Source organism: Papio anubis, chromosome 17, assembly GCF_008728515.1.
Source record: "Papio anubis isolate 15944 chromosome 17, Panubis1.0, whole genome shotgun sequence".
Taxonomy (NCBI): Eukaryota; Metazoa; Chordata; class Mammalia; order Primates; family Cercopithecidae; genus Papio; species Papio anubis.
Genome location: NC_044992.1, coordinates 59,378,349 through 59,395,328, shown reverse-complemented (window position 1 = coordinate 59,395,328; position 16,980 = coordinate 59,378,349). Strand labels below are relative to the sequence as shown.

The following is a 16,980-nucleotide window of genomic DNA, read 5'->3' as shown; positions in this document are numbered from 1 at the left end:
TACTATTCTAGCCTGGTGCAGTGGCTCACACCTGCAATCCCAGCACTTTGGGAGGCCGAGGCGGGTGGATCACCTGAGGTCAGGAGTTCAAGACCAGCCTGGCCAACATGGAGAAACCCCATCTCTAGTAAAAATACACAAATTAGCCAGGCGTGGTGATGAGTGCCTGTAATCCCAGCTACTCGGGAGGCTGAGGCAGGAGAACCACTTGAACCCAGGAGGCAGAGGTTGCAGTGAGCTGAGATCGTGACATTGCACTCCAGCCTGGGTGACAAGAGCAAAACTCCATCTCAAAAATAAATACATAAATAAAAGCTACTGTTCTCTGTTTTCAAGTCTCTGGCACCAAGAGAAAAGACATCCATCTTCTGTATGAGCTGTATGTGTGAATGACTCCAACAGGGAGTGAAAAACTAACAGTTCCTGCTCCACCTGCCAAGTTCTCACTAGCACCATCAAGAAGAAAGCTTTCTCTCAGCCTACCTGGAAGGAAGGAAGCCAGGGCAGAATGTGCAGAGATCTCCTGAAATGTCATCTTCTCTTCCTGCACCCAGAAGGACCCTAAAGATTCCCCAAGAGAGACTGGAGCCCAGTATATTCTAGCTAACATGATGGATAATGCATCATTCATGGCTAGTGAAATTCTAAGTAGCTTCATAATGAATTATGCCCCCACATTAGACATTCCTGACTTTCCTTCCACCACATACAGTTGGTATAAGTAAAGGGCTATTGATTGATCAGAAGAAACATTGGAAAGTAAGTCTCAGTGCCAAAACACTAAGTGCTTCTACAACGAGAAAATACACACAAGTCAGGAAAAGGAATGGAAATAAAAACCCAAGTAGAATATAGAAGTGAGGCCGGGCATGGTGGCTCACGCCTGTAATCCCAGCACTTTGGGAGGCCGAGGCGGGCAGTTTACTTGATGCCAGGAGTTCAAGACCAGCCTGGCCAACATAGCAAAACCCCATCTCTACTAAAAATATAAAAATCAGCCAGGCGTGGTGGTGGATGAGTGTAATCCCAGCTGCTTAGGAGACTGAGTAAGAGGATCACTTGACCCAAGATGTAGAGGTTGCAGTGAGCTGAGATAGTGCCACTGTGCTCCAGCCTGGCAACAGACCAAGACTGTCAAAAAGACAGAAGGAAGGAAGGAAGGAAGGAAGGAAGGAAGGAAGGAAGGAAGGAAGGAAGGAAGGAAGGAAGGAAGGAAGGAAGGAAGGAAGGAGAAAGGAAAGGAAAGAAGGAAGGAAGGAAGGAAGGAAGGAAAGAGGGAGAGGGAGGGAGAGAGGGAGGGAGGAAGGGAGCAAGGAAGGAAGGAAGAAAGGAAGGAAGGAAGGCAGGCAGGAAGGAAGGATGGAAGGAAGGAAGGAAAAATAGAACTGGCTAATTTCTGTACATCCTCAAGAATTTAGAAATTTGGTCACACATTGAGATTCTTTATTCCAATGCTTCCTGCTGCACCCAGGGGCACGCTAACAGGCTGACTTAGTAATTCCTGAGAACCCTCCACTGGAGGTTTTCAAATCATAATTAATACAAAACATGTCATAAAAAGACTCACTAATCACTGATCACTAAAATATATTCTCTTCCACAGCGTGCCTTTTTTAGTTTCACTCTGAAAAGCACTACTTGTTTCTACCACTCTTCAGGGATCAAAGACGGACTGATGTCAGGCCCAAAATGCACGAAGCAAAATGAGACTATGATTTGTCTCTGACAAGTTTGTGCTTTATGGATGGATAGACACATGTGGATGGTTCTGAAACAAAAGGGTTGTGGTTTTTTTTTTCTCTCTCTCTCTCTCTTTTTTTTTTTTTTTTTTTTGAGATAGGGTATCGCTCTGGGTCTCCAGCCTCACTCAGGCTGGAGTGCAGTGGCACAACCTCAGCTCACTGCAATTTCTGCCTCCCGGGTTTAAGCAATTCTTCTGCCTCAGCCTCCCTAGTAGCTGGGATTACAGGTGAGTGCCACCATGTCTGGCTAATTTTTGTATTTTTAGTAGAGATGGGGTTTCGCCATGTTGGCCAAGCTGGTCTCAAACTCCTGACCTCAAGCGATCCGCCCGCATCAGCCTCCCAAAGTGCTCGGATTATAGGCTTGAGCCACTGCACCTGGCCTGTTTAATTTATTTTTTCTAATGAGTCGGTTTATTCTGTAATTCAGGGAAAAGAGTGTCTCCCCTTTCTTGGAATTTTCCTGATACCCTACTTAAGGTCAAAACTAGAAAGCGTCCCAAGTAGGTAGGGAATACGGACCAGCTCTTACATTAAAGAAGGTACTGAACCCACCATACTTGAAGCAATGATAGAGAAGGATCTTCGAGCCTGGCACTGCAACTTGAAATGATGTTTCCTGGATAAATCTTAGTAGGAAACGCATCATGTCTGTGTCCTACTCCAGAAATAGGAAACTTCTAGAATCCGTGCCAGTGTGGTGGAACTGATGGAACCATTGGAAGAGCTTCCATTTCTCCACCACATGTACCTACTTTCCCCCTCACTCCCTGCTCTTGCCTCTTTGCCAACCCCTGTTGCCATCTTTCTGCTTTCTCATTTTTTCTCTCCCTTCCTCCTTCTCCCCCAAGCATGCTTTTACTTATAGTCGAAAGCCACAGTCTCTGCTTAATGTCACTGAATGTTAATCTAGACCAAGAGGTTGCTGTCCTCTGCGCCTTACCTGGGGAGCTTTCATAAAAGTAACCAGTGGTAGCTTTGTAATATCAAGCCAAACCTAAGAAGCACAAAGTTCTCACAGGCTGAGTGATTTCTGAACATTACCCAAGTCGTCACCAGTGTCCATTTTCTCTAGTCAAGCGCATTCATTTTCATCATGATTTTATTAAGCAAAATTCAGGCCCGGTGGGGTGGCTCATGGCCAGGCAGAGTGGCTCACGCCTGTAATCCCGGCATTTTGGGAGGCCGAGGCAGGCGAACCACCTGAGGTCAGGAGTTTGAGACCAGCCTGGCCAACATGGTGAAATCCCATCCCTACTAAATATATGAAAATTAGCCAGGCGTGATGGTGGGTGTCTGTAATCCCAGCTACTTGGGAGGCTGAGGCAGAAGAATCGCTTGAACCCAGGAGGCGGAGGTGGCAGTGAGCCGAGACGTACCACTGCACTCCAGCCTGGGTGACAGAGCGAAACTCCATCTCAAAAAAAAAAAAAAAATCCTAATATGCCCCTATCCTTAGCTGTTGATTTGTTTTTTTTTTTTTTTTTGCTTCCCTCCCCGCAGCAACACAGTTTCACAGAACATGGAGAAATCTACCTACCTACCCAAAGAATGAAAACTACAATTCTCTTGTGATAGGAACTTTTTGCATGAAACACTGAAATTCCATTTTCTCCCATCGTTTATTTTTGGGTCAGTTTTTACTTACTAAGCAAAGTTAGAATATTCCATTTAAATGTAAAACTGTCTTCTCCCATGACTGGCAGAGCAGCACTGCCATAAGCAGACCAATTGAACAAGTTAGAAATTTGGTCTCCAATAAAAATAGGTATTGGGAGTTTTATATAGTCACAAGGCAATAAGCAGATCTTAATCTACTGCCTAACCATCTCCTGAGAATACAGTCATGTGCCTGGGAGCCTTAAAGATCCAAATCATCTGTCGGTAAAGGATTTATGACATACACTTCCAAGGAAAGAATATCCCAATATGCTGCCTTGTTCCACTGACTTTTTTCCTTCCAGACAGGGCCTTGCTCTGTTACCCAGGCTGGAGTACAGTGGCACGAACACAGCCCACTGCAGCCTGGACCTCTTGGACTCAAGTGATCCTCCCATCTCAGCCTCCCAAGTAGCTGGGACTACAGATGCGCGCCACCACACCCAGCTAATTTTTTTTCAAATTTTTCGTAGAGACGGGGTGTTACCATGTTGTCCATGCTGGTCTCAAACTCCTGGGCTCAAGTGATCCTCCTGCCTCAGCCTCCCAAAGTGCTGGGATTATAGACATGAGCCACTGCACCCAGCCTCCATTGACTTCAAGCAGTCAGAGCTCCCATGTCTGAGGGAAACCTCTTCAATTGTACCAGCTGCAAAGGTGTGCTACTGGGAAACAGCTGATTGAGAAATAACTTAAGAGCTGTGCAAATATAAATATGACCCACAGCAAAGAATATCAGAATTTTACAGAAAATACAAGAGATTCAATTCAGGCCTTTAAACACTACAGATCTGCAGGACAATGGAAAAGACTCAGGGAGGCTGGCAACCACGAAATTATATGTAGGTTAAATTACCTCTGCCTCTCTTTCCTTGCTGACACCATCGTGGGCTCAAGAATCAAGAGGGTGCTGAATGTGGACCTGGTGCAGCTGCTCACACCTGTAATCTCAGCACTCTGGGAGGCCGAGGCAGGAGGATCGCTTGAGGCCAGGAGTTTGAGACCAGCCTGGACAAACATAGCAAGACCTGTCTCTACAAAACAATGTAAAAATTTAGCCAAGCATGGTGGCATGTGCCTGCAGTCCTAGCTACTAGGCTGAGGCAGGAGGATCACTCGAGCCCAGGAATTCAAGGCTTCAGTGAGCTATGATCATGCCACTGTACTCCAGCCTGGGTGACAGAGCAAAACCATGTTTCAAAAAAAATTTTTTTAAAGAGAATGCTGAATGTTGGCCGGGCGCGGTGGCTCATACCTGTAATCCCAGCACTTTGAGAGGCCGAGGCGGGCTGATCACCTGAGGTCGGGAGTTTGAGACCAGCCTGACCAACATGGAGAAACCCCACCTCTACTAAAACTACAAAATTAGCCGGGCGTGGTGGCGAATGCCTGTAATCCCAGCTACTCGGGAGGCTGAGGCAGGAGAATCGCTTGAACCTGGGAGGCGGAGGTTGCGGTGAGCCGAGATTGCACCACCGCACTCCAGTCTGGGCAACAAGAGCGAAACTCCATCTCAAAAAAAAAAAAAAAAGAGAGAGAGAGAGACATAATGCTGAATGTTGTGACCATTTCCTTTTAAGGGCACTGAGCGCTGATATAAGTTATTCTTGAATGGTGACATAGGTGCCAAATTGCATAAAAGAGGAATGTGGTTCAGCAAAAATTGCACTTCTCAAATATGCCAGGACCCTACCCCAGTGCAACAGCATCCCTGCACCTGGGAACCAGGATAAGAGGTGGGGGCCAAGGGATGCAGGCAGAAATACGCTGTGTCTGCCATCTGACAGTGGGTGAAATATACAATGCTCCATTGTAAATAAAATAGCAATACATGGGCTGGGCACGGTAGTTCACGCCTATAATCCCAGCACTTTGGGAGGCCGAGGCACGAGGATCACTTGAGGTCAGGAGTTCGAGATCAGCCTGGACAAAATGGTGAAATCCCGTCTCTACTAACAACACAAAAATTAGCCAGGTATGGTGGCTGGCACCTATAATCCTAGCTACTTAGGAGGCTGAAGCAGGAGAACGGCTTGAACCTGGGAGGCAGAGGTTGCAGTTGCAGCGAGCCGAGATTGCACCACTGCACACCAGCATGGGCAACAGAGCAAGACTCTGTCTTAAAAAAAAAAAAAAAAAAAAAATCAATACATGTAAACAAGGAAAGGGAGATTTAAATTTACGTACAAAAAAAGGACCAAGTCTTATGTCTAAAATTAAGTGAATTTTTCAGTAAGTACCCGGGTCCGTAAGACTCCAGTCATTAGCCACCCCCCACGTGCTATTTTCCATATGAATCTATACATAACAGCAGTAATGCCGTGCCTTTAATTTTTACAATTGTTCTTCAACCTAACGAGCAAAGAAGAATGAAGAATGGCAGTACATTTTTACACGTGTAGTAAATATAAACCATACTCAGGTTTTTTTTTTTTTAAGGCAAGCGTGATTTTCAAAAGTCACTGTTTTCATTCTGAAAGACATGACTCTTGCATATTTCTCAAGTCTAAGTTGGAATTTTATCACTGTTGACCAAATCATCTAGATGAAAGAAGAAAGAAGAGTACAACATGATCTTCAGAAAATGTTATAAAGCTTCAGGTAGAATAAAGTTAGAATGAGTTTCTGGGTTCCAAAAGATGTAACATTTTAGATTTCATTTATTAAGGGCATCGCCAAGGCCATTATATAACCATGTCCACGTAATTGTAATAGCCAACATTCCATTAACTCTGATTTTTGAGAGAACCAAGGCAATAAAAAGAAGCAATATTAAAAGTTAACTACATAGTACATTTGGGGAACGGTGGTTTGATTTGGCCAGAGCCCAGGACACAAGGGAAGGGCAGAGGATGAGGCTGAACAGAGTCAGTCTAGGCGGACTTTAAATGTCAGACAAAGGGGCTTAGACTCGTAATATAAAAGAGGCTATGCTGACCCAAAGGACTTGGAGATGATGACGTGGGTCTTGTTAGGAAACTTACAATCTAATGGGAGTGACACCTAGAGAGGGTCCTGAGCTACAGAAGGGCAGGAGAGAAATGAAGTATGATGGGGAAGATGAGAAAAACCTTTCCTGGGAATGTGGCATTTCAGTTGGACCCTGAAGGGTAGGTAGAATTTTGACAACAGTAGATGGCAACAAACAGCATAACAGATCAAGAGAATGTGCAAAGAGGTCAGGCATGAGAGGTCATGCCTGTAATCCCAGCACTTTGAGAAGCTGAGGAGGGTGGATGGCTTGAGTTCAGGAGTTCGAGACCAGCCTGGTGAACATGATGAAACCCTGTCTCTACAAAAAGTACAAAAATTTACCGGGCCTGGTGGCACACACCTGTAGTTTCAGCTACTCAGGAGGCTGAAATGGGAGAATCGCTTGAACCCAAGAGGCAGAGGTGGCAGTGAGCCAAGATCACACCACTGCACTATAGCCTGGATAACAGAGCAAGACCTTGTCTCAAAAAATAGAAATAAAGAATGTGCAAAGACAAAGAAACAGGAAAACTCTATAAAACACACTCAGAAACTGATGAGTATTTCAATTCCACTGGACCTTCCCCTTTGTCCCAGATATTCTCTATTGACATGGCATTGACTGTGATTTGTCATTATTCTTATCTGTATTTATTTTGTGTTGTTTACTGTCTGTTTCAACCCCTGGGGGTTGACAAACTTTAAACAAAAAAGTCAGATTGTAAGTATTTTTGGCTTTGCACACCATATGGCTTCTGTGACCACTACTCAACTCTGCCATTGTAACACAAAAGCAGCCATAGGCAATACCTTGAGTGTGCCCGTGTTCCAATAAAACCTTATTTACAGGAGGTGATGGGCTGGAATTGGCCCTTGGAATGCAGTTTGCAGACCTTTAGAATTTTACATATGTATAATTTTCCAGAATTTTATATACATAGATGCATACAGTATACATGGGGGGAGGGCTTTTTTCATTTGGCATAATTATTTTTAAATTCTTGCATGTTGTATGTATAAATAGTTCATTCCTTTTCACTGCTGAATAGTATTCCATTGAAAGGATATACCACAATTGTTTGATGCATTCACCTATTGGTGGGCATCTGGATTGTTTCCAGGTTTTGGGTATTCTAAACAAAGCAGGCACAGTTGCTTTTAATTTCTGCCTTTACTCTTTGGTAACTCCTCCCATGTTCTCTTTCAACAGTGCCTCTTACTTGGCCATGGTTTGAAAACTGGTAAGGCTAGGTTGAGGGTATACAGGAGTCCATCACACCATTCTGCCTATTTTTTTTTTTTTTCCAGTTGAAACTCATTTCCCTTTTATTAAAGTCCAAGTTACCATTGTATGGTTTGGTATGTAATAAAGAAAAAGGTGTTCAAATAAGGTAACATGTTATCATCAGCATTTCCAGGGAACTGTTTACAATCAAGTAGCAATACCAATAAATCCTTGGGACGCTTGTCCATGGGGTTTACACTTTGTCCAAGCCCAGGTCCTCTGAAGTGGAGATTCCCAATTCATTTAAAGTTGGTCTGAGTTCCTGGATGACATCGAGGTAGATTTTTCTTATGAGGTCCTGCACTGTCCTTAACAACCTCTAGGATGCAAACTGCCCTAGCAAAAGCATTGAACTGTCTGTATGCCTGCAAAGCAACATCAATGATTTGGGGTTCTGGAACCAGATCATAGCCAGCAAGCATGTTCAATTATTTATGCAGTTCCCAGGTGTCTATCTCTGGCTTGTTGAAGCATGTCATCCAGCATGCATCAAATTCCTCATGTGCCTCATATGAACCACGGAAGCAGCAGCAAACTGACTGGATAGTGGTGGTGGGGATAGAAGTGCAGGAGGCCTCAGGGCCCGGGCACAGCAGCAGAGAACAATGGCCAGCATGACAGCAATGAGGACACACAGGCTGAGCCTAGAGAGAAGCCCCATTCTCTCTATTTTTCATATAGCCTTAAACTTTTCCATACTAAAGAAGGAAGGAAGGAAAGCAAGGAAGGAAGGAAGGAAGGAAGCAAGGAAGGAAGGAAGGAAGGAAAGAAATAAAGCACATTACAAAGTGCTTTTTCTTGACAGTATTGCCATACTAAAAATATTCAGTAATTCTGTAGCTAAGCTAATGGGTCAAACTTGGGGGCTTTATTTGAAGAACGTTTAAGTGTAATTCCCATATAATACTATAATCATGGAGAGCGTTTGCTAAAAATACAAATTCTTTGTGCTATCCTCAGAACTACTGAATCAAGATCTACCACTCAAGTCATTCTTATGAGCAAGCAGGTTGGAAAACTGGAAAACACTGAATTCTCTTTCTGGATGATCTAACCTCCAATTTGGTTTCATATCAGAAAAAGAGGAACAAGAAATTTAATTCCTAATGTAATCTCTTTCTATTCCTATCTTTCCATTTCTCCTCCATCATTCTCAGATTCTCAAAAACACCGAAGGTATTATCTGGCAGCCAACTCATTACGGGGGAAAAAACAGTAATAAGGAGACGATTGATAAGAACTAGAAAGTAACTTGCAAATGGGAAACATAAGGAAAAAGGAAGTTAAGTATAAAGAGAAATATGAAGGCCAGGGCACGGTGGTTCACGCCTGTAATCCCAACACTTTGGGAGGCTGAGCGGGCGGATCACCTGCGCTCAGAAGTTCAAGACCAGCCTGGACAACATGGAGAAATCCTGCCTCTACTAAAAATACAAAATTGCCGGGCGTGGTGGCAGGTGCCTGTAATCCCAGCTTCTCGGGAGGCTCAGGCAGGATAATCACTTGAACCCGGGAGGCGGAGGTTGCGGTGAGCCGAGGTCGCACCACTGCACTCCAGCCTGGACAACAAGAGTGAAATTCTGTCTCAAAAAAAAAAAAGATAAAATATGTAAGAAGGTGAAACAGCAGACCTTGTCATGTTCTGATTTCTTCTCTTTCAGGTTAAATCAGGGCTTATTTAAGGTAAGGTCACAGCAATCAAGAGCCTAATCACAGAGATGAGGGATGAGGTCTTTGAGATTTTAACCTAGTCTCTAGTCGAGTTGGAGAACTTGGCTAATTCCAAGGCTCCTGGAGCTTGTGCCATCAGCACCTAGTTTTGTCAGTACAGTATCTACATGGAATTTTGACCCCCATGTTTCTCATCCCCCCTAGAAAAATTACCCAATCCTCAGCACACATTAAACCCTGCCCCAGGCTCCAGGCCAAGTCCTGCGCTCAGTTTGGAAAGGTTTATTTGTAGGAGTAGTATTAATGGCTATTTACTAAGTCCCTACTGAGGGCCAGGCAAGGGTGAGGCACTTCCATATGTGATCTGAATCTCAGGCTTCTTATTTTATAAATAAGGAAACTGTGGTCACAAACAATTCCATTGACTTGCCTAAGGTCATAAAAGAAAGATAGTGTGAGGTTGAAATGAAGATTAGAAACCAAGCCTGTTTGACTCCCCAAACCATGGTTTTTCTAGAAGAAGTACAGTACCATGGGAAGGGAGCTTGGAGTCTGGAGCCAGAGTATCTGGGTTCAAACCCTGGCTCTGCCACTTCCCTGTCTGTGCCTCACTTTCCCATTTGTAACACAGGAACAGTAACCAAATCTACTTCACAGGATTGTTGTGTAGATTAAACAAATTAATACACAAAAGTGCTTAGCCCTTATTAAGTACCCCCAGGATGACAGTCATTATTACTCTCTGTACGAGGAATAAGGAGCAAGTCCATCTAGCTCTGATCTCATACCCCAGTTATGATAACCAATCATAACATTACCTTGTTCCTGACGCCAAGTTGCCTACTGGTCTTCAGGTTCCCATTTCTTTAACACAGGGCCTGGTGACCTACTAGGACACAGGTTCCCTTGGGCCTGGGGCATCTTGTCAGTTTCTCCTTTCTCCTGCCCTTACTCCTGCCTCATAAGTGGCATTCTGTCCCTGGGCCCCAGCTCCCAGGTGAAGCACTTTCCAACATGCTTCTCTGCCAGGCAGGCTGCCCACCTCCCCACCCACCTTCCAGGAGCATTTCTTTACCTCCTGTTGGCCATCCCTGGTGACCTGTGTGCTGTGCTTTCCAGGACAACTCGCTTTCTTTATAAGCTGTAGATTTGCCCCACTCCAGAGAGAATTTCCAACTCTTTCAAGGTTCTGAGCACTACTGGCCCAATTCTGCATCCTTCAACCTTTTCATATGATACTATTGAATAAGATCATGAAATAGGGTAGGTGTCTCATCATTATGGGCAGGATTCTGTCTTAGCGTAACCACTGTATGCTAATAGGTGAGTACCAAGAAAAGGAAGCACTACTCCCACCTCCCTTTCATACTCTGTCAACTGCTCTTTTTTTTTTTTTTTTTTTTTTTTTTTGAGATGGAGTCTCACTCTGTCGCCCACGCTGGAGTACAGTAGTGCAATCTCGGCTCACTGCAACCTCCACCTCCCGAGTTCAAGCAGTTCTCTGCCTCAGCCTCCCAAGTAGCTGGGATTACAGGTGCCCACCACCACGCCCAGCTAATTTTTTATTTTTAGTAGAGACAGGGTTTCACCAACTTGGCCAGGCTGGTCTTGAACTCCTGACCTCGTGATCCACCCGCCTCGGCCTCCCAAAGTGCTGGGATTACAGGTGTGAGCCACCCAGCCCAGTCCAACTGCTCTGTTATACTTGCTCCAGACCCTAGGTAAGAGAGCAATAGTAGACTGGTGTGATGTTGCTTTAATTAACACACAGACTCACCTACTAATAGCAAAAACCTTCACCAGGCCGGTGTGGTCAGTGGCTCACCCCTGTAATCCCAGTGCTTTGTGAGGCCACAGTGGGAGGATCGCTTGAGCCCAGGAGTTCAAGACCAGCCTGGGCAACATAGCAAGACATCATCTCTACAAAAAAAAAAAATCAAAAAAATTAGCTGGGTGTGGCAGTGCACACCTGTGGTCCCAGCTACTCAGGAGGCTGAGGTGGGAGGATCACTTGGGATTGGGAGGTCGCGGCTGCAGTGAGCTGTGATTGCGCCACTGCACTGCACTCCAGCCTGGGTGACAGAGTGAGACCCTGTCTGAAAAACAAACAAATCAGCCAAAGACCTGTTTAAGCTCCACATTAATATTTTAAAATGTAAAGAGATAGTCAAGTCTTCGCTGTGAAAAAATAAAATAAATTAAACAAAACAAAGAGATACTAATTGCATACTACGTTCTCAAGCTATTGGCCTTTTGCTTGTTTAATTCTTGCTAATAAAATATCAGAGGCCTAAAAGGCAAATTTCACTTGCAAATACCACTTGTTTCTTTTTAGTAATGACTTTTTTCAATGAGAGACAGAACAAACACAATGCTTAAAACTGTTTTCCAAAATGTAATTCTGACACATCGCAGATAGGAGCGTAAGTATGCCAATCGCTTTGGAAAACACGTGCACGCACTACACTTCTAGGCGCATACCCTGGAGAGAAACTCACGCATACACGTTCAAGTGAGTTCAGAGCAACAGTGTTCATAATAGCAACCTCTGGAAACAACCCAATCTGTATGGAGCAAAGAATAAATAAATACATCATGGCAGATTTATACAAAGGATACTATTTTTTAGCCATAAAGAAATGAATGATTTGGGCCGGGCACAGTGGCTCATGCCTGTAATCCCAGCACTTTGGGAAGCCAAGGTGAGTGGATCATTTGAGGTCAGGAGTTTGAGACCAGCCTGGACGACATGGTGAAACCCCACCTCTACTAAAAGTACAAAATTAGCGGGGTGTGGTGGCGCGTGCCTGTAATCCCAGCTACTTGGGGGGCTAACACAGGAGAATCACTTGAACCCAGGAGGTGGAGGTTGCAGTGAGCCAAGATCGCGCCACTGCACTCCAGCCTAGGCGACAGAGTGAGACTCCATCTCAAAAAAAAAAAAAAACTTGGCCAGGTGCGGTGGCTCACGCCTGCAATCCCAGCACTTTCGGAGGCCAAGGCGGGTGGATCACCTGAGGTCGGGAGTTCAAGACCAGCCTGACCAACATGGGGAAACCCCGTCTCTACTAAAAATACAAAAATTAGCCAGGCATGGTGACGCATGCCTGTAATCCCAGCTACTCGAGAGGCTGAGGCAGGAGAATCGCTTGAATCCAGGGGGCAGAGGTTGCGGTGAGCTGAGATCGTGCCATTGCACTCCAGCCTGGGCAAAAAGAGCAAAACTCTGTCTCAAAAAAAAAAAAAAAAAAAAAAAGTTTGATCCTAGGCCAGGCAAGGTGACTCACACGTGTAATCCTAGCACTTTGGGAGGCCGAGTTGGGCGGATTGCCTGAGCTCAGGAGTTCAAGGCCAGCCTGGGCAACATGGTGAAACTCTGTCTCTACTAAAACTACAAAAAAATTAGTTGGGCGTGGTGGTGAATGTCTATAATCCCAGCTACTGGGAGGCTGAGGCAGGAGAATACCTTGAACTGGGGAGGCAGAGGCTGCGTTGAATCATGACTGCCCCACTGCACTCCAGCCTGGGCAACAGAGCGAGACTCTGTCTCAAAAAATAAAATAAAACTTTTGAACCTTTTGTGGTTCACAAGCATAGAGACTGGGTTTTCACACTCATGTGTGAGATGTGCCTCTCTCAAACCTTATTATGACATCAGCACATTGCCTATCTGATGTAAAAAATAATTTATTTTAGATTTTTTTTTTTTTTTGAGATGGAGTTTTGCTCTTGTTGCCCAGGCTGGACGTGATCTCGATTCACACAACTTCCACCTCCTGGGTTCAAGCGATTCAGGCTGATGCCTCAGCCTCCCGAGTAGCTGGGATTACACGCACCTGGCTAATTTTATATTTTTAGTAAAGACAGGGTTTCTCCATGTTGGTCAGGCTGGTCTCAAACTCCTGACCTCAGGTGATCTGCCCAGCTCAGGCTCCCGAAGTGCTGGGATTACAGGTGTGAGCCACCACGCCAGCCTTATTTTAGTTTTTTTAAATTTAAAACTTTTGTGTTTTAAAGGTCACTATGAAAAAGTGAAAAGACAACCCAAAGAATGGAGGAAAATGTTTGTAAATCAAATATTTGATGGGGGTCTAGCATCAAGAACATATGAGGAAGTTTTACAACTCAACAATAGAAGACATGTAACCCAACTGAAAACTAGACAAAGGATTTGAACAGAAATTTATTCAAAGAAGATATACAAATTGCTGGTAGATTAAAAGATTTCCAACATGATTCGTCATTAGGGAAATGCAAATCAAAACCACAATGAGATATCACTTCACACCTACTAGAATGGCTAGGACCAAAAAGACAGAAAGTACAGTGCTGGCCAGGATGCAGCGAAACTGGAACCGTCGTACACTGTAGGTGGGAATGTAAAACGGTGCAGGCACTGTGGAAAACAGTTTGGCAGTTCCTCAAAAACCTAAACATAGAATTACATATGACCCAGCAATTCCACCCCTAGGTATATGTCCCAAAGAATTGAAAACAAGTGATTAAATAAAAGCTTGTACGTCAATGTTCATAGCAGCATTGTTCATAATAGCCAAAAACTGGAAACAACCCAAATGTCCAATAATATAAATATTGTATATCCATGCAATCAAACATTATTAAGCCATGAGGCCAGGCATGGTGGCTCACACCTGTAATCCCAGCGATTTAGGAGGAAGAGGTGGAGGGATCAATTGAGGCCAGGAGTTCGAGACCAACCTGGCCAACATGGTGAAACCCTGCCTCTACTAAAAATACAAAAATTAGCCGGGCGTGGTGGCACACATCTGTAATCCCAGTTACTCGGGAGGCTGAGGCGGGAGGATCTCTTGAACCTGGGAGGCGGATGTTGCAGGGGGCTGAGATCGCACCAAAGCACTCCAGCCTGCTAGACAGAGCGAGACTTTATCTCAAAAAACAAACAAACAAACAAACAAAAATCTTATATATATAATTAAGCCATGAAAAGGAATGAAGTACTTACTGCTTCATGCTCCAACACGCACTTTTATTAAACATTATGCTAAGCAAAAGAAGCCAAACATGAAGGTCACACATTGTATGATTCCATTTACATGAAATGTCTAGAACAGGCAAATCCGTAAGGATAGAAAGTATAGATTAGTAGCTATCAGTGGTTGGGGAAACCGGGAAATGGGGAGTGTCTGCCAATGGATATGAGGTTTCTTTTGGGAGTAGTGAAAATATTCTAGAATTAGCCAAGCAAGGTGACACACACCTGAAATCCAGCTACTCAGGAGGCTGAGGCAGGAGAATTGCTTGAGCCCAGGAGTTCAAAGCTGAAGTGCGTGATGATCGCGCCTGTGAAAAGCCACTGTACTCCAGCCCAGGCAACACAGCAAGACCCAATCTCCAAAAAAGGAAAAGAAAATATTCTAGAATTGAATAGTGGTGATGGGTGCACAACCTTAAGAATACTAAAATCCAGGGATCTGTACATTTGTTTAAAAGAATTAATTTTGTGGCATGTGAATGATATCTCTTTGAAAATTTACTAGGAAAAAATAGCAAGTTATTGAAAACTAAATCCTCTATAATGCCATATGTATAGAAGGTCTGGGATCAAGAAGAGGCGTATACAAAATGTTGAATAGGGGCCAGGCATGGTGGCTTACGCTTGTAATCCCAGCACTTTCAGAGGCCAAGGCGGGAGGATCACCTGAGCTCAGGAGTTCAAGACTAGCCTAGGCAACATGATGAAACCCCATCTCTACTAAAGATACAAAAAATTGCCAAGATAAGCCTAAGCCAAAAGAACAAAGCTGGAGGCATCACGCTACCTGATGCCTATACTATACTACAAACTATACTACAAGGCTACAGTAACTAAAACAGCATGGTACTGGTACCAAAACAGAGATATAGACCAATAGAACAGAACAGAGCCTTCAGAAATAATACCACACATCTACAGCCATCTGATCTTTGACAAACCTGACAAACACAAGAAATGGGGAAAGGATTCCCTACTTAATAAATGGTGCTGGGAAAATTGGCTAGCCATAAGTAGAAAGCTGAAACTGGATCCTTTCCTTACTCCTTATACGAAAATTAATTCAAGATGGATTAGAGACTTAAATGTTAGACCTAAAACCATAAAAACCCTAGAAGAAAACCTAGGTAGGCCGGGCGCGGTGGCTCAAGCCTGTAATCCCAGCACTTTGGGAGGCCGAGACAGGCGGATCACGAGGTCAGGAGATCGAGACCATCCTGGCTAACACGGTGAAACCCCGTCTCTACTAAAAAATACAAAAAACTAGCCGGGCGAAGTGGCGGGCGCCTGTGGTCCCAGCTACTCGGGAGGCTGAGGCAGGAGAATGGCGTGAACCCGGGAGGCGGAGCTTGCAGTGAGCTGAGATCCGGCCACCGCACTCCAGCCTGGGCGACAGAGCCAGACTCAGTCTCAAAAAAAAAAAGAAAACCTAGGTAATACCCTTCAGGACATAGGCATGGGCAAGGACTTCATGTCTAAAGCACCAAAAGCAATGGCAACAAAAGTCAAAATTGACAAATGGGATCTAATTAAACTAAAGAGCTTCTGCACAGCAAAAGAAACTACCGTCAGAGTGAACAGGCAACCTACAGAACGGGAGAAAATTTTTGCAATTTACTCATCTGACAAAGGGTTAATATCCAGAACCTACAAAGAACTCAAACAAATTTACAAGAAAAAAACAACCCCATCAAAAAGTGGGCAAAGGATATGAACAGATACTTCTCAAAAGAAGACATTTATACAGCCAACAGACACATGAAAAAATACTCATCATCACTGGCCATCAGAGAAATGCAAATCAAAACCACAATGAGATACCATCTCACATCAGTTAGAATGGCAATCATTAAAAAGTCAGGAAACAACAGGTGCTGGAGAGGATGTGGAGAAATAGAAACACTTTTACACTGTTGGTGGGACTGTAAACTAGTTCAACCATTGTGGAAAACAGTGTGGCGATTCCTCAAGGATCTAGAACTAGAAATACCATTTGACCCAGCCATCCCATTACTGGGTATATACCCAAAGGATTGTAAATCATGCTGCTATAAAGACACATGCACACATATGTTTATTGTGGCAATATTCAGAATAGCAAAGACTTGGAATCAACCCAAATGTCTATCAGTGACAGACTGGATTAAGAAAATGTGGAACATATACACCATGAAATACTATGCAGCCATAAAAAAAGGATGAGTTTGCGTCCTTTGTAGGGACATGGAGGCAGCTGGAAACCATCATTCTCAGCAAACTATCGCAAGAACAGAAAACCAAACACCGCATGTTCTCACTCATAGGTGGGAATTGAACAATGAGATCACTAGGACACAGGAAGGGGAACATCACACATCGGGGCACATTGTGGGGAGAGGGGAGGGGGGAGGGATAGCATTAGGAGATACACCTAATGTAAATGATGAGTTAATGGGTGCAGCACACCAACATGGCACACATATACATATGTAACAAACCTGCACGTTATGCACATGTACCCTAGAACTTAAAAGTATAAAAAAAAAACAAAATACAAAAAATTAGCTGAGCATGGTAGAGCATGCCTGTAATCCCAGCTACTCGGGAGGCTGAGGCAGGAGAATCGCTTGAACCCAGAAGGCAGAGGTTGCAGTAAG

The 16,980-nt window shown here is 44.2% G+C and overlaps 1 protein-coding gene and 1 non-coding gene across 5 annotated transcripts in view; one reads left to right on the top strand and one right to left on the bottom strand.

The window, feature by feature from the left end:
- PITPNC1 (phosphatidylinositol transfer protein cytoplasmic 1) overlaps positions 1–16,980 on the bottom strand; it is a 318,834-nt gene that overhangs the window by 276,075 nt on the left and 25,779 nt on the right. The gene's annotated exons all lie outside the window — the stretch shown is intronic.
- LOC116271162 lies at positions 12,903–13,006 on the top strand. The gene has a single exon (XR_004179597.1). It is a non-coding gene; the product is annotated as a small nucleolar RNA U13 (small nucleolar RNA).